The 18,623-nt window shown below is 37.6% G+C and overlaps 1 protein-coding gene across 5 annotated transcripts in view; it reads left to right on the forward strand.

Annotated features, from left to right (window-relative positions):
• The window catches only part of LOC135481312 (uncharacterized), a 120,399-nt gene extending 102,913 nt beyond the window's left edge, over positions 1-17,486 (forward strand). The window contains exons 1-6 of one of the 5 annotated variants that reach the window (XR_010445996.1): positions 7,791-7,892; positions 7,990-8,170; positions 10,488-10,529; positions 12,642-12,656; positions 13,217-13,282; positions 15,127-17,486. The gene's annotated coding sequence lies outside the window, so the exon portion shown is untranslated. Of the gene's footprint in view, positions 1-7,790; positions 7,893-7,989; positions 8,171-10,487; positions 10,530-12,641; positions 12,657-13,039; positions 13,283-15,126 lie in introns of those variants that run through there. The other 4 variants (XR_010445993.1, XR_010445992.1, XR_010445995.1 and 1 more) reach the window with 4 other exon arrangements.
• The last annotated feature ends 1,137 nt before the right edge of the window (positions 17,487-18,623 follow it).

The raw sequence follows: 18,623 nt of genomic DNA on the forward strand, positions 1-18,623 counted from the left end.
CCGAATGTAAGCCACGACCATCCGCCGGTTGCTGCAGACCCTCTCACTTACGACCGTGAAATAGTGAATTTTCAGCCTTAATTTTAGTTCGTTTGAGTGCAATGTGTATTATTCTTTACATAATACACACACATGTAGGCCCAATTTTAGGTACAAACTAGTTATCTCGGCAATGAGGCGAAGGATTAATATTTGTTTAGCTTACTTCTCAGCACCAGAACAACATATAATATCAGTCAACATTTCAGTATAATGAAACTTGGCAATGAATACTTATTCAAATACCGAAGATTTTCACACGCATTTACATTTCCAAAATGTTCGAAATTTACAGCTCCTACACATCCAGGTTACTCTTGCATCTACATGTACATAACCAAATATATTTTTTTTATTATTTAGAATACATTTAGGTTCTTGTAGTTATAGTTATAGTTAATATATGAGACTCACGTATAACTAATAAACTGATACGACACAAACTTGTAAACATAAATATGCGCTAAAACCAACCTTTAACATCTAGAATAACCTGGTCGACCTGTTGTTTATACAGACATATCCATCTGCCCCTGCTCGTGTCTTCTGTAACGTTCTGTATCGTCACTGTGTAAACCTCTTTACCGTTGACGTGTTGACATCCCCCGGACAAACCGGCTGGTGATAGTGGCGCTAGCTGAATTGACAAGCTACACTCACGGGTGGCGTATATACGGGATGCGTTGTGACTTGGTGGATCATCATATTTCCAGCTGAGAAAAGATTTATTCCCTGTTTGTCTTGTTATCGTACACTCCAGGGTAAATGGACGACCGGCCACGACATCACCTGGTGCTGTGATTAACTGAATGGAGTCAGCTGGATCAAATCAGAATATAACAATCTCTCTCAATAAAAGAAATCAAGCCATAGTAACCCTTACAGAAGAAAGTAAACTGAATATCAGATAGGCATAGACGAATAGGCATTTTGCACAGGATTTGTGTCTCTTTCTGTCTACGATACCTACTTCAGTCATAAGACATCTCGTTCCAGTAAACATGGACGGCAAATGATGGGCACCGGCGTTCAGGGAATCATATCAAAGCGTTTAATTTATCACAAGCATTCCAGCGTTAATGTGCAACCTGGGCAGAATGTACTATTTTCATACGACTACAACGTACATATAACGTATGATATTAAAAGAAATATCGGTGATGTGTATATGCTGGGCTATTAGATATGTAGACTAGAAACACTGGTGATCATTTCGCTAACAATAAGAAATTCAAACTTTCTCCATAGAATATAGCAGTGTGCAGTTGAAGCAATAATATAATCATCAACAAATATACCTGCAAGTATGTATGAAGTGATAAACACGGTCACCACCAATTCTCTTATCATCTCGTCCCTCATTCGTGTATGTCTCCACTAAATCCTCCAGAAAAGATCTTGTCATACTATGCCTTCAGGGAAAAAGTGGCAGTCCCTCTTAAGGTAAGTAACTCCTGTAACCGTTTACAATTTTCCGAGAATACGTAAATCTTATATACAAATATATTCTGTAGAGAACCTTGTATAAACTCAAATCCAAAATAATGACTAGTTGGTGTGTTTTACACAACGCTGATTACATGTAAACGCTGAATCCCTTTACACAGCGAAACATAACATAACTTGTCTGAGTCCTGGCTTCTACTGTCAAGCGGAAGTCAAAGTGGAGTGCGCATGCCCTCTCCATCTAGTTTCTAGCACACTTGACTGGTTATCATGTCAAGGTTGATGAACTGAACACACGAGTTTCTCGGCAGAACATGAGGATAGTTTTTTATCAGATAATGTTGACCACTGCTGTGGGTATTACTTATGTTGAAACTGAGCTGAAATGAGGCAGCTGTAAGAGTGAGAACGAAGGCCTATAGCTGTGTGACACAGGTATGACTCTGAAGCCTATCTCAGAGTACGACGTAAGAGGAAGGTAGCATGAGCTAAGTATTGGTGAGAAGCCCCTCGGGCGCCCTGATCTGTGAATGTTTCCCTTCGCTGATATGCATTGCTCAGATAATTAACCCAACTGGCCTGTCCCAGATTTGAAGTCATCATTGCTTTTGAGAGAGAGCCGTCAACACTTGTAAAACTCATCAGCCTAAAGTATTTATGAGAGACGTTTGCCTTGCAGCTCAGATAGGCACATCATTTTTTTTACATTTGGATTTTTGATATAAATTTCAGGAAAACAATTCATATCTTTCTGTTTTTATTTTTTAACTTCCATGAAGTACAGCCCTTTAAATAAGGACAGGAGAACGTAGCAGATTTATTGGAAATCAAATAGAGATCACTGGCCAGTACAATTCACTTCCTGAAGATCCGATGGAATGGCAAAGACCGGATATTACTGGCATCGGGGGGTGTCAACTGAATGTTTCCTGTACACATATTCAGATGGGGTAACCACTCTCCACTCCCCTTACCTTTACAGGTAAGTAACATGGACACTTGCTGATCTAAGAAAAACAAATCAAATTACTGCCATTGTCAATATGTTAATTAAGTGATCAATGCTGTAATCCTGTGCAAAGTATTGGTTAAAACTAAGTTTGTTTAAAACAATGATTTATCGACAAAGATAAAGCACGAATTCCCTGCTGCTCGCTGGGGCAATCTAACGAATTTTACCCTGCATGGATTATGTGAAATTAGATTGGTATATAAGTTTTCTTATGTTTGGTCAGAGCATGACGTTAATAAACAGATAACGTAGCTACTAAAAAGAGGTATGAATTTTATGAGGTGGAATGACAAGAAGTACATGCACATTGTCCCTACATCATGCGTGATTTTCGAATGCCACTGGCCGATCAGACAGGTTAATATGATAACATACACTTGTCACAGATGCCGAACACACCCACAAAGGGTATATGAATCAACTTGGGGGGGGGGGGGAGGGCATATACCCTGCGCAATAAATCTACCGCGCAGGATTATAATAAGAGGTATAACTCACTTGCCCATTGTCGTCAGCGGAAGCTGTCTGTCGCTAAAAATAGAGGATAACGTTGATGTGTCTCCAGGCGGCAAGAAGCGAGTTGCATCTCATACCAGCGAAGACCTGTTAGAAAAAATGCCAAACTTATTCCATAGTCGATTAAAAGTGTAATTAAATCGCGGCGAATTATATTTCGCGAATACCTTCTCGAAAAAAAAAAAAAACAAGATGTGGATTTTGAGGCCTATGACCCCGTGAGTTTTAATGAGGCTTTATCGCACTGTTACACTTACTGTCGCAAAGAAGACGGTCCTCACTAGAAAACAAATTACCTAGAAAGTTTCCGGTATGGATTAAATCGCTATCTGAAAGCCCCGCCCCACTGTAAGAAATCTGACATCATCAGAGACTTGATTTCAAACATATATCAGTAAATTGCATACTGATCTGGAAGGCTCTGGCAACACCCAAAGAAATCATTTCTAGATGAAGAAAGTGTCTGGTTACTAGGAAAGCACTTGGGAAGGACACTATGTTACCCGTCATGTCCAAACTGAGTGAGCATTGCAATCTGTCCCAAATATATACATATCACACAATGGTGCCACATGAGCCATAATACTTTCACAGTTCAACTTCAGCGCGTCACAAATTATGGCGGTCACGGGTCACAAAAGTGTGTCGAGCCTTGCTGTGTATCAGTGTGTATCCAAGAATGAAACATTAGTAACGGGGAAGTCATGACTGTTGGTATGTTATCAACAAAACCTAGTGTGCCTGTCTCTGGAATACAACCACCTGCAATACTTCCCGCTCCGGTAACTGCCAGTTTATCATCAACAAAGCCTAGACCATCTAGCTCTGTCATGTCACCTCCAGTCCTCCTTCCCGCTAATGTAACTACTAATTCATCGATTCATGATTCTATGGCGCGTCATGGTGACGTAAATGAACTTGACGAGTTCAACTGAAATCATTTTTCCTTGTGACGCTGCATTCCAAGGCGCGTCATTGTCACGTCATGTCACCATACAGCGCTGTTTGCATACGATATGACTTGCATGATATTTCTTAGCTCAGCTTTACATATGCTCAAGAATGGCTTTCTATTTGATAAATATTGTATCGTTATCCACGTGTTTAGAAGTGTAAAATTGGTTGTGAAATTATAACCCTGAGCCTCCGGATAACTTATGATGCAATATAGACTTTATGGATAACTTCTTTGTAAGAGATTGGGTTTGACAACTTTGTCTGTAGAAATTAGATCCACGGTTCAGTTTATTGGCCGCTCTGGACAACGTTTGGTGAAAATAAAGATTTGTCTTCTGGGGGGGATCCGGAAGCATTTCTGAGGTGGTGAAAATTGCCACCAGTTTTCCGAAATAGTTCCAGTTTTAAAGTGTACTGTCGCGGTGTGTTTTAGTATCTCTTTAAGGTTTTCTGCTATTTTGGTATCTAAAATTGACTGTTGGCACCTTTTAGCTGAATAATACAAAAGGGCACCGTTTCAAGTTGTTCAGCCAGTCTATGATTTAAAGAATGTTTGTTGCGGATAACGTAATCGAGTGGCTAAATTCGGACCGACTCAATTTTTATTTTTTTGGCAAGAATTTCTTTTTTCGGGATTCTAAAATTTCTGACCACAAACCACTGCACTCCTCCGATTTACCGAAATTGAAATACGTATTCGTTGGTGTCATTTATCTTTTGTCCGCTAGTCAAATGCAAATGAAATCGGCGTTGAACAAGTGAATCACGTTTTTTGACTTGCCTGCAAGAGCAAGTGACCTGCGCGAACATAAAAATAATCTATACTCCCAAGATGTTTTAATACTTGTGAAAAAAACGTAATAAATAAGTGCAAGCAAGAAGTTTGGAATAAATTTCGCTCTATCGAACTTAAACTTGCACTAAATGCAGCCATCAGCTTTCCGCTCTGACCAATCGGGTCAATAATTTATTAATCGGGTCAATGCAACTGCGATGTCTTCGGTGAGGTCTAGTCTATCCAGGAAACCACCTGTCAATTTCGATATTTGCGACGTTGTACATAGTTAACACCAGAGAAGCATTCCGTGTTAAAACAAAACATTTATAAACAACCCCACACACGGAGAGGCCAAATCAGCAGCTAAAACTTTCGGCTACTATACTCGACTTTCAAAGGGACACTTTCCCGCCGTGCGCACTACATACCACACCGCTCGATCCTAATAGCGTAGGATCAGCGTATGATGGGCGTAGGATCCAACACTATCAGCGTAGTGTTTCACAATATACACTAACATTCACTCATAAACTGTAACTTGCAACAAATGAAACCAAATGAATGCAATATGACGACAGGCCTACTTCCTTTGTTTTAAACACAATTCGTGCTAGATGGCAGCATTCTGCACTTGGTGAACTAGCGGTAGGCGGACTCATGTGACTTGAACTGAAGGTTTGCTGGTCAACAACTTTTCATCAACTAGTCATCGCTGATTTTTCCTCGTGTCAAGGGTTATATTAGTTCATCTTGAAGACGAATCCGTTTTATCACATCATGGAGGTACAAATTAGGACCTTCACAAGTCATCAGTTGGGTATTACACACACAATAAGGGGGTAACCTTAAGCAAATGTTTGAGCAAATGTCCTTTGGTTTGCACTCTTGCACCAAGGTGAAAGATTATCTGAGTGGATTTGCTGTTATAGTTATATAAAATCTGGCAGATTATTTCCAAGCTTCTTTCAATAAATATGTTAGGTGCACGTTTGTGAAAAGTACGTTTTTTTGAAATTCTTGCGACAAGATGAAAGATCTGCACTTATTATAGACGAATATTCGAGTGCACTACGGGTAGTAATTCAATAAATCAACAAGGAGACATGAATGAAAACACAATTCTGAAGTCACCATTTTCATTCACTTCATTGCAGTAATGTATAAGAAAAAAATAAAAATGTATGAGTGTTGATTGAAACAGGTGTTGTTTTTAGTGCAGTACCATTTCAATATACATGTTTACGATAAATTCTTCAAAAATATGGTTGTGTCGTGGCATGGCAAGTGAAAATGAGTGTAAGCAATCAGTTTTCATAGCCATCTTGTCCGGAGAGCGAGCACTTCTGTCGCAGGTCTGGTTCAGCCAGGGTCAGAACAGAAACCATTTCATCCACTGCCTTACAGCACATTGATCTTCACATCATGCGTGCAGCGAATAGCTTATAATATAGCAGTTGCGCTACACAATAACCTTTTAACTCACGGGTTCTAATTATCATTTTATTATTTTGTATGATGTTGACATCTTGGCAATTGCCTGCATTTTTACGTCTGTATAGCATGATTCAAGACTGTTCAGTAAATAGCAAAGCTTTCAGACATGAACCCTTCGTGAGCATTTAGAAAAACAAAAGGACTTAGCTCTGTAAATTATCTTGTTTGATTGCTTTATGTCAAGGAATATGAAATTAGGAAATTCTAACAAAAAATTTGTGTATAAACACGAAGTGTTAAAGAACTGTTAACCCTCTGTGGTCACATAAAAATTATCAACCAATAATCCTTTCACAAAACTTATAAATATGAATTTTTTCCAAAACGATAACGCTAAATGCCTTGATGAAACAAAATTTAAAGTTTTAGAATTTCCTCACTATGAAATTAGTGGATGCATTCATAGCTGTTGTTTTGTTTGTTTGACCAGCAAATCTTACAGCAGTAAATGTGAACTGTGCTGCCATCAACACAAGCAGTGGTTACACGGAGTCAGTGACGTGCACTACAGATTGTGTAGAGGACGCATTGGACATCTCCTACAATCTTTCGGTATGGTAAATGACTTTATTTATTTATTTATTTATTTATTTCCTTGATGTTTTACGCCTTCCTCAAGAATATTTTACTAATACGGCGGCGGCTAACATTATTGTGGGTGGAAACCGGGAAGGGCCCAGAGGAAACCACAACCATCGGCAGGCTGCTGGCAGACCTTCCCACATACGGCTGGAGAGGAAGCCACCATGATAAATAACTTTAAAATAAGGCTCTAACATGTATGTCGATTTCATCAGGTGTCACTTTTGTGTTTTTATCTACTTATGTGTGATATTGTTTACGCGTTGAATGAGATTTTGCAATAATGCATCCAAGCGTTTTGTTCTAATAATTACAACCCTTTTTCGAACCAGTGAATTCCACAAAATTAAATGTAATTTTCTTGGACAAAAGCAACACAGATTTAGTGTTCTGTCCCTTCTTTGGTCACTTACTTCATTCTCTACGAGAAAAGCTTGATGAGAAAAGGATGTATTTTAACCACAATGTTGACTTATTATTCATCAATGCATTTCACTGAATTCCAATCAGTTAGTAATAAATGACACAGTAGATGGCCTTGGTGTCTGACTAACTCGCAAAAATAAGAAGAGTAAATCATGTGTTACAGTATACGTCAATTATTTTTGAAATTTGACGGCATCCATCGAATATTATTAGGATATTTCGAGACTAGTGACGTAATAAATTGCAAATATATTAAACTCTTTTTTTGCCTAATTTTACTTAAGTCACGATGCTAGAGTGAGTGCAAGTTGCTTTCCATTTAAACATTTATACTTAGAATAAAAATGTAGCTGTGGTAAATGCCAAGGGGACAGCGTTCATCGGCGGTACAGGTGACCATACCCCAACTGTCACACTGTCGGAGCTGCTCTTAGTTTTACTGCGCATAGCCTTCTGTTTGGCGCCTACATGTACTCTGTAAAACCGGTGGCCAAAATGCAAATATGCTTCATTTTGTGTACCAGCAGTACACAAACTGTATAATTCAGGTAACACATCCACAGTGACGTGCGCATTTATGTGTGTACCGCTAATATACATGTTATTTGTGGGTGTGGTACATGAATCACACAATTGTTGTTTGTGAGTACTACAGTATAGTAATACATAATCGCATGCTAGTACTCTATAAATAGGTTTAATTTTGTCTATTTTCTGAACAGTTCCATTTCATTTTTAGGCCAACTTGCCTACTCCTCAAACCAACAGCAACACTACAGGGTGCCCAACTGGGGCTCGGTATTCCTCCACGATCCCTCTCGACAGCAACCTACATAGCGGGATCTCGGAACTGTGTTACATATTGTTTAGCGGAAACTGTAACCATACACAGACCGACCATTGCATATCAGTTGTGATACGTAAGTATGATCGTTTTAGTATAACCTGTCACGTATTGTACTTTGTGTCTAACCCAGTATAGACATTATCTTTAGTTGTTTTGAAACGGAATGATACCAGAGACAGAATTGCTACTGTCCTAAGTGCCCAATATGTACACAATAGAAAATCACTTATGAAAGCATGACTCCCTGGAGCTAATAGATACATGTATCAGTTCTATTTTTGATATACACTGACAAATCAATGCCAGTTCAATGTTGAGTTCAGGTTGAGAATGTGATCAACAAAGTTCTGATTCATCTCTACGTCTCGAGTTTTTTTTTTTTTTTTTTTTTGGAAATGACACAAACATTGTATTGGATTGTCTCTTACATCATAACTATCTCGCTGTGCGAGATAAATCACCGAGTTATTTTTTGTTTAAAATGACTAAATATATAGTCTGCATGACTCTATGGTTCCGTACTGCTCCGTAGTTACAGTATAAATCCAAAGTGTATTTTATTCATTCCTTTTGGAATGACCAAAAAAGAGTTTTTTGCATGTCCAAATACGACTCCCTATTCTGCTTAGGTTTTATGCATTTTTTATTTTTATTTTCCTGATAAGTGTTTATAAACAAGTTGATTCGGATGTATATTTGCCATTACATGTATGTCATTCAGATCTAACATTATATGTATCAAGTGCGATTGACATACATGTAATTACGCGTAATACAGCAAGGTGTAAAAACAGCAAAAAAGGTGTAAAATGCAGTAAAAACCTATCTCAAGTGTAAATAAAGTTATAACTTCTAACGTCGGGTCCAACTCTCCATAATGTTACCCACAATCTTACAGAGACACTCGTATAATCCACATCAACCACAGAGCTAACGACACTAACCAGCTTGACTACTGATGTCACTTTCACTGATTCGGTTCAGAGCACTGCTAATCTAACCCTTGACACTCCTGTTTCTGACAATGTCGTTAATAGTGGTAAGCATGATCGTTGTAGATTTCTTAATGTGACAGGTACACCTGTTGCCAACCCTAAGTGTTTTTGCTGTGCTCATTTTCTTGTTGCATTTGTACATTGTTACTTATTTGCCAACCTGCTTATTTGCCATAATTTATTTACTTGTTTCCTTCCACCACAATGCTGGCTGTCGCCGTCGTATAACGGAAATATCTTTGAATACGGCGTAAAACACAAATGAAATAAATAAAGTAAAAGATACACTCTAAACGTTAGCTCCAATAATCGATTCGCCGATCAATGCACTTGACGGTTACTGGATTATTACATTCTTAAATATTACATGCTGAAAGACGTCATTCAAACATGCTAAAGTTGAAGAAAGTCGATCTTACAGTGTGCAAAAAGAGACCGTTTATAAACCGTAAGCATTTTATGAATTGTTGACTGTTATGTTGTACTGAGGCAATTGTGCATAACGCAAGCCATTTATTATAAGCTGCTTCAAAACAGATTAGAGCATCATTCATGTACTTTTCCCCATTAATATGTGCTTCAGTGCTTGTAAATCTCTTTTATTTGTTTTTTTTTTCATTTAACTTATTATGCCTCAAAATTTGTTGAGTTGATTTTCCAGCAAAATGATACGATTAAACCAAAGCATCGCGTTAAGTATGAAATTATTAATGTTAGTTTCGTTAATTAGAACGTGCTAAAAGGGAATTTTGTCGAATATTAGATGTGATAGAGTCGTTTCTATTAAATAACAGCCTCAAAAATGTAGGCAGTTGCCCTTGGAAACGATTTGTTGCACATTCTTCAACTTTAATTTCGTATCTTTTAAATGCGCATATAAAAAGGATGTAAAGCATAAAGTATAATACATTGGATCGCACTTGGAATAAAAAAGATAGTTCCCTTATTCCACGATGCAGAGTCGCCCAGTTTAAACAAGACACTCAAAGTGCAACACGTGGTCAGTTTTGACTGAAGTTGTATGAATGTACCCAAAGCCTCTTAAAGTGTTATTTTTCAACAATCATGAGAGAAAATGTTTGACAAGGGCTTTTACAACATGGCTACTCGTAAACAATGACCGTCAATGCTATTTCCCTAATGTTGAGGTCCATCGTCCCTGTTTTCCAAACTTTAAAAAATAAATATTTTTCGGTGATACCTGTGCCGTATTTCTTTCTTTTTCTGTGTACATGTATATATAGAGGTAGTCGTTATGTTCACTTCAAAGCTGTACAACCTACATGTAGAAATAACTGCTTACAGTAATTTTGAACCAGATTAAAAAAATTAGTTGTGTTGTTTGATCAGTAAACATGCATGCCGGGTTTTAACAGTAAATGAACTTTCTTTCAGGGCCTACGACAACAACTATCCCTCCCACACCAACAACAACTGGTAAGATTTTGTTCTTAGCAGGTGGTGGGCTTGTTAATACAGCACAACATTATACATGAAGATTATATTGAGAAATCAACCCAAAGCAATGTGGCCACCACAATTTCTGTTTGTAATGTCTAGGTCATTCGACATTATTTGTATGTTTGCAAGCTCTACATTTGTGTTAGTATGGTAACACAAGCTCTCACTGGGCACTTTCACAAGGCTGGCTATAAAGTTCTACACAGGCAACCCAGTGGGGAGCAAGTAGTCGCCCCGTGGTTTGTTTGTTGTGCGTGTAAGGAATAATCATATTATGAATGTTCCAGTCTTATGGTCAACTTAGACAAAGACCGGTGCAAATAATTCTGCCCTCTCGACAGACAGGACTGAAATGCTGGAAACCTTCTAAGATTGTGCTTGTAATTATACAACAGCAAGCCACTACAAAACTTAAACCGCGTTGGTCCTGTGTCAAACAAGGGTCACTGTCTGTCATTTGCATGTACAATGTTCCAACAATGCTATTCACTTGAATGGTGAACAATGTTGTTCTAAAACAATTTTCAGAAGCATCTAGTCTTTCTTCGGCCGTAACGAGCAAAACTCCATCGATAGGTACAAGCCGTGGTAAGACTGCCCTTACATTTACTTGGTTTTGACACGCTCGTTTTTTCATTATTTACTTGTCTTTAATCGTGTTGTTTCCTCGCCTCGTGCCAGATACAGGGTCTTGTTGCAAACTTTGTTCTGCGTTTTGTTCCAAAAACAATGTCGTTCGAATTGTCTAAAAACGGATGCAGAGAGTCTCAATATCTCATCCACCATGTTAAAGATGAATTTCAAGGATGTATATCTTGTGTGTCACTTTGCCTCCTTTCTGGTCATTTGTTCTGTTTGTGCACATGTCTAATTTGAATAGTCTTAATTTCGAATGTAAGTGTATGTGCAATATCATTGACAAGGTAAATATTTTTTCGATGTATTCCCGCTGAATAGTTGAATTTTTGATGGGTAAATGAAAAGATAAATCTATTTCTCAAGTCTTTAAAATTATCTTCAGCTTCAGTAAAATTACCTAAATTACGGTTTCCGTATTTCTACATCATTCACTGAAATATCGTAGATGGTATTTCTCAAATACCGAATAAGGAAACGGAGATTTGTGAGAAGTCATTTGTGTATTATGAAACTTATTTTTGATCTATCAGGTACTTCACCCACAGCCTCAGTATTGTTCAGATGGCTGATAGAAAAAACTATTATAGGAAAACAATAATTACAATAACAACAATATGATTACCAACAACGATAATAAAAAGGCCCTTTTGAGACGGTACATTTTTGAGAACTTTTGAGAACAATTTCACAGGTTTTCTTTAATTTATATTTACAGAAGATGTAAATATTTATGTATGTGTACGTCTGAATCTGCATTTGGAACATAATTTACAGAAAGAGACGGTTAACTTGTATAGGGTTTTCTACATGGATTCCATACGTAAATAATACGTGATACATAGAATGGTGGTGGCTAAGGTGTTAGCCAAACTACGATAAATATTAGACTGTAGATCCCCTCTCTGCCACTGTGTGGGAGGCCTTGGTGACGATAAACGTTAGGCTGCGCTCGTGTGCCGGTTTATGCACTCTACGTTTTTCTCCACTAATATGGTACATGTCTGCACATGCATTATACACGTCTCTGTTCCTTAGTAATTGTGAAAAGTTAGAAAATATTTCCATAAGAATGGCGCTAAACAACGATCAAATAAATATTATTTGTGTCTGAAGCTTTGTGTGTTGGTGTTAGCAGGTCTATTTTGTTTCCTTTCCTTACCATCTCCCTTGACAAAAAATGTTTACAAAAGTTAATATCTGTGTCGTTTATAAGGTAACATTTCTCACCACTGTCCCTGTTTGTTGCTAAGACGTCGCTTAACAGTAACCACCTTGGACTTCTCTCATCATTTTCATTATTTTTACTTCCTGATACAAGTCACATAAAACCATGCATAATATTTTATCCCTAGGTACAAGTATATGTATTTTACTCTAAGTATTTTGGAATTAACTATATGTCGCCTAACCTTGATTAACCGATGACATTTACTCTGTTTTCTTTTTCAGTACATTCGAACAATTGTAAGTATGACAGAGTCGTGATAATAACATTTACAGCTTGTCACATAAATGTCACATATTGCTTTTAAAATACATTACTCCTTTGGGTCAGACAAAAGAGAGATATTTATGATATGATAATATTTAAATCTAGATATAAAAAATTTTGTAGTCATATTTCAGTAGGACACACGTCATTAGATACCGACATAGAAAATGCATCTTTACTCAGAAAAGAGCGAGTCGACATATATTACAAAACATGTGCTTAGATTAGATTAGTAGTTGCGGCCAAAAAATTATGTAGGCAATTTGCACATATGATGTTACGTCAGCCTATACTGCATGTACATATACATTGGCCATATTGATGCCGGCGACTGTTTTGTTTTGCATATTGCCAGTTTCTGGAAACAACAGCAACGGTAATCGGTGTACAAGGGAGTTTATATGTTCCAGTGGTGGTTTACATAAGTTGAGACCATACCGATAAGATAGAATTCCACGCTATCTGATATGTGCTGTCAGAGGGAAGACAACAATTGGATAATAAACTAATAGACCTGTGTCTCGCTTCACAGCCTCTGGAAATTTCCATATTACCCTAAAGCGTACAGGACATGGAATTGTCCACCGAAAAATGCAAGGTTAGTTTTTAAAGCTGTGGGGAATTATTTATGTAGGATCCACAGATTTTAGGCTACAAGCTTGTGGAAATAGCTCTCTGTGGATTGACTACGGTTAATTAAAGCAGCCTGAATCCTTGAAACACATCTTATTACCTTGGCGCAAATCATTCCATGGTATGGAGTCGCCATGTGAACTAATATGTGTATGTATGTACAGGACATTGAATCGACATATGAAAGCTTTGACTAATGTCATATATACAAAAATTCTATTCTACCACATCTCTATGAAAACCCCACAATAACATTGAATAAAAACCAAATATTCACAACGTAAAAGTATTTAAGATTGACCTTGTTATGTGCTAAGAATGATTGCATGACTATGGCTTACAAATAACACGGACAAGCGTGCAAATTTCTTTCTGTTCTTGACATGTATAAATTATCATATAGAATAGTTCCGTGTACATCTAGGGCACCACATTTTACTTTTTGGGAAATCACTACGCTTACAAGATGTAACAGACATCAAAAGTAATTAATTTGACTGAATACTTTCCAGACAGTTCCTAACTGTTCTTCTGGGGATACAGAAGGGTTATTGTCTGGGCCGATACGTGAACAGTTCAAAAAAGTTCTGTATTTTCTACCCATGCCATTGTTTTACAAGAAAATAAGATAGAATGTCTAGGTATTTGCTAAGTTTGTAGTCTTGATTATGTGTGCTGTGTATCTCACATGTGCATTGAGGGTTTTATTACTGGGTTGGTTGTTGTCCTGTGTAAAACAGGCACAAAAAGTAAAATCCAGATATATTAATCATTATTTCACTTGTCATCGGGACCAACCTAAACTGATAGCTTTGGTCCGTGTTTTTCTCCTAGACTTCTAGTCGACATGAACAGCGCCAATTTATTTAGATAGCATAAAGGTCGAATAATGGCGTCATTATGTAAGAAGGTTATCGCCATTCGCTCGAGGTGTTTGATCTCGGTTTATACGCCTCGTAAGCAGTAACATAATAAACCTCCGGCTGAAGCCCTCGCTCTATGATGTAACTGCTTACCAGGTATATAACCGCGATCAAATACCTCAAACTCAGGTGAAAACCAATACGTAGTGTCTGTCAGTACCCAAGCCTACTTTTTTATGAATGGTATCCAGTATTGTGGCAACACTGCATGTCCACATAATTATGTGTTCCAGCAGTACCCAAATTGTATATCAGCTTTACAGTTGATACATATGCCATTGTCGATGTGCACAATTGTACACAGTCACTGTTAAAGTTAGATTTAGAGTACGTAGTGTATTTTAATAAAATCTAATGGTATGTGCAGCTATTGTTATTGCTCTGTCAAAAGCCTTCCAGCTGTAACACTATGTAATAATATAGATACCATAAATCCAAGCATATTCTGTCATTTACTGCTACACACGACAAATATGTGTCAGACAGACAAGGACACGTCCAAACTGGTGATTTCTAATGGTTTACATTATTTTTGAAATGTACATTTACACGTAATTTGTTTTGATATTTGTGTAATTATTTGCCGGATTATACACTATTTTCAAAGGTAAGGCATATTATTTAAAACAGCTGAAAAGCTGTCACTCTTGGTAGATTCAGTTGTTAAATATATTAAATAGAATGATGATGTTACCCAATTGCTTACAGCTAGGGTATGTACAACAGTCACATTTTAATGATGTCTGTCTCCAGCAACCAAAAGAATTAACCGTCATGATCTAATTGATGTTGTTTTTGACAAGTGTATGTACTATACATGGCCATTGCAGTCGTCATTCATTACATGTATTAACTCAATTTGTTTCCTTATTATTCATTTTTGTAGGAGAGTAAAACACAGCAAAACCAAGTAATGATGTCCACATGAAGCCAACGAACGGATCACCCTTATCGAGCAAGAAGAAACCTGGAATATAAGAGGACATGGGAGCTGAGTCGACATAAACACGCAGGTCTTCAAATGTAGTTCAAAGCTATGATCCCTCCAAGTTCAAGCAAAAACGTTTCAGCGGTGAATGTTGACAGCAAATTATATATTGAAATAAAAAACGTGTTAATTGGAGAGTTTTATACAGTGATCGTTTGTTTCTAACCACGCGGTAACCAAACTTTAAGATAATATAATGCTGTCGTCCATTCTAGTGTCCGCATATTTGCGGTGGTTAAAACATATGTGAAAAAGGTGTAAAGAAGCAATTTTATCAATTTATTTCTCAGAAGTGTATCCTGGATGCACCATAATGTTGTATTTTTGTTGTGTTTTGGCGTCCTGACATACACAGTGTTATCTGCGCCTTTTGTGCTGCAGCCTTTGGCATCTGGGATTACATCTGCCCCACTTTTTATCTGTGATAACTTTTACAACTGTGCGTGTAGGATACAGCCAACAGTAAAGTTGAGCAGAATTGCCTTTTATATGATCATGAATATTTAGGTTTCAGAGAAAAAAAACATGGCAAAACATTCAAAAATATCAAGGTGCTGTGTTGGTTAAATTAGGTGAAGCAGTGATGTTTGCCATGCAAGGGTGAGACCCTTCCGGTGCTTGCCTGTAATTTAAGCAAAATCATCCTTTTATGTGATTTTTTATCGATCAGTTATCAGCTTTTTCCATCATTATACAAAGCCTTTACGTATGCTTTTACACGATTAATAACACTTATGATCGGTCGTAATAGTGTGTGACCACCTGAATGACATTTTCACACTGTAAAGATATAGGATTGATACTGATATGCTGCTGTCTTCTCAACACCATGAATCGCATATTGCGGGGGACCGGTTTCCACCCACCGTAATGCTGGCCGTCGTCGTATAAGTGAAATATTCCTGTGTACGGCGTTAAACACCAATCAAATAAATAAATAAATAAATCGCATACTGTAGGTTATAAATGCATTTCCCGGTTTCATGAAGCGCATTACTAGCGGAGTAAGCTCTTAACTACGATGACAACGTATGTCATAGAGATAAGAAGTGCACTTATTTCCATGGGCTCCTTACCACTAAGTATACTTCTAGAACTTGGCATATCAACTGGGCATATCAACTGAATAGTATGTGAACATCTCTCTATAATCAAACACGTCATTCTCGGAAACAGAGTAGAGAGTCTGATGTATGCATAGATATTGTCCAAATTATTTCCTCTTCATATTCAGAATTTGCAATAGGCTTTATATTACCCACGATCATGAAAATAAGAAATTTTTGGAAAGCTAGTAGAAGAAACTTTGGTGCAAATTGTGAAGAAAATATATTCATCAACAATCAGTAAATACAATTAGAATATTATTTACAAAGTGTGTTCTTTCAGACACATAGTTAATGGAGAAAAAGACATGAAAACAGCAGATAAATGTTTGGGTGTTTTTTTTTTTTTGGATTTGTAAGGTACTGTCAACATTACAAATTTTCTCTTGTGTCGGAGTGATTTTTCTGTGCAGTTCAAATATATCATGGCAACAGATATTTCATGCATGTATTTATATTCAACTGTTTTGGCACTGTTTTACATGTCAAATATTCTTGTAAAGCACGAAATAATGACACGTTTATTGCAGCTTATTGACATGCTTTTTTATCAATGTTTATCATTTTGTTCATACCTATGTATGCTTGTTTCGCCATGTACCACTTCGTGGTGATCTTCAGGGTCACCATAGAAACAGGAAGATACACGGATAGTTTTTGTAACACCTGAACGAACCTCTGCGTCAATTGGGTCACATCAGTCCGATGTCTTCCATTTACACATTTCGTAGATAGCTATAATGGAGTTCTGTGAAGTAAAGCTATTTCTGTCTGTGCTTCGATAGGCGTATGACTCAGACCGACCTATTTTGTTTCGGCCTCTTTTGAAATGTACGGAAGTTTGCGTAATATATACATACGCATCTTTCTGTCAAATATACCTTGGCCTCTTTTTGAAATGTGCGGATGTATGCGAAGTACGTACATACGCATTTTTCTGTCAAATATACTGGTAGAGTTTGCTTTCATGTACAGTGAGGTATGTTAAAATCCACGGCTAACCCTGACCACACGTCGCGACTAAAACTAGGCTGTCGTTTAAAGCAGGTGTGGTCATGGTAACTGTCAATTCGAGTCCAGATAGAAATAAGAGGCCTTTTCCAGATTATATGGGTTTTAGCACACAACGCTTTTTTGTCGATCAAAAAGCCGCCCCAGGTTTTGTACGCTTACGTCTATGCTTTAATCTTAACTCACATCAAAACACAGGTATCTCTACAACCTGTCCTGACCTAGCACGAAGTAAATGGAACAAAGTCTACGCTACGGTGATTCGGTATAGATCTCCGAGTAGCTCTAAGGTGAACCCTCAACTGAAGAGTTCTTATGACACGCCTATGATGTACTACAGCTAAAATACCATGCTTTGTGTAGACTATTCTGCATTCCAAAGTTTGATATACTCACACTTTTTTGCGTTTTGCCCTGGATTGTTCTAATTCAGTGAATCGGGTATTGGTGCTGTCCGTCTGTATGAGTGTCTGCCCTTCAATACGCAAATGCTGGCCGTTGTCGTAGAAGTGTAATACTCTTGAGTACGGCTTAAAAAAAAATAAAAAAATATATCTAAAGACACAAAAATATTTTTTCAATGAGTATCAAAAAAAGACTACAAAGATTTTACATAGAATAAACTACCCCCCCCCCCCCCCCACCCCCCACCCACCCACCCCCGCAAAAACCCCAGTAAATGGGAAACCACCTGATAATACAAAATGTGCAATGGAAATATACCTGCTGGAAATCAACAGTCTACGGTTGGAGGAAATATGGTTTACAGCACTCATGTGTAAACCACTGCTCTTTGGCAGCTACATGTTTATTTGACATGGATTTAAATGTGTAGCGAATCCATGACACATAACTACAAAATGAACACATCGGATTGCCGTGGTAACACAGGAAGCGATATATGCATGTTAAATCTTCACAATTTTTTAAACCAAGACTATCTGCTAACAGATGTCGATGGTTTGCACACTTTCAAAAGTGGTTAAACTCGTCCATTGGAATGCAATGCGTTTGAATATCTTTCGTTGGCTGGTCTTCCAGAGCCACTGAAGGAAGCGATTCATATATAGCCAGCAGTATGGGATATCTAGCCTGTAAGTACAAACCGAAGCGTCGGGGACCGTAATGATATGCTCATACAATATCGACTTCACGCTTCCAAGTCTCATGGCTCAAAAATGTATTTTTTCAAAATTACGTTTCCTTTGATTGTCTTTGACACAGTGTAACACAATGGCACAATTCCTAGCAATTCCTTATCAAATTAACGACATGAGG

Source organism: Liolophura sinensis, unplaced genomic scaffold (assembly GCF_032854445.1).
Source record: "Liolophura sinensis isolate JHLJ2023 unplaced genomic scaffold, CUHK_Ljap_v2 scaffold_18, whole genome shotgun sequence".
Lineage (NCBI taxonomy): Eukaryota > Metazoa > Mollusca > Polyplacophora > Chitonida > Chitonidae > Liolophura > Liolophura sinensis.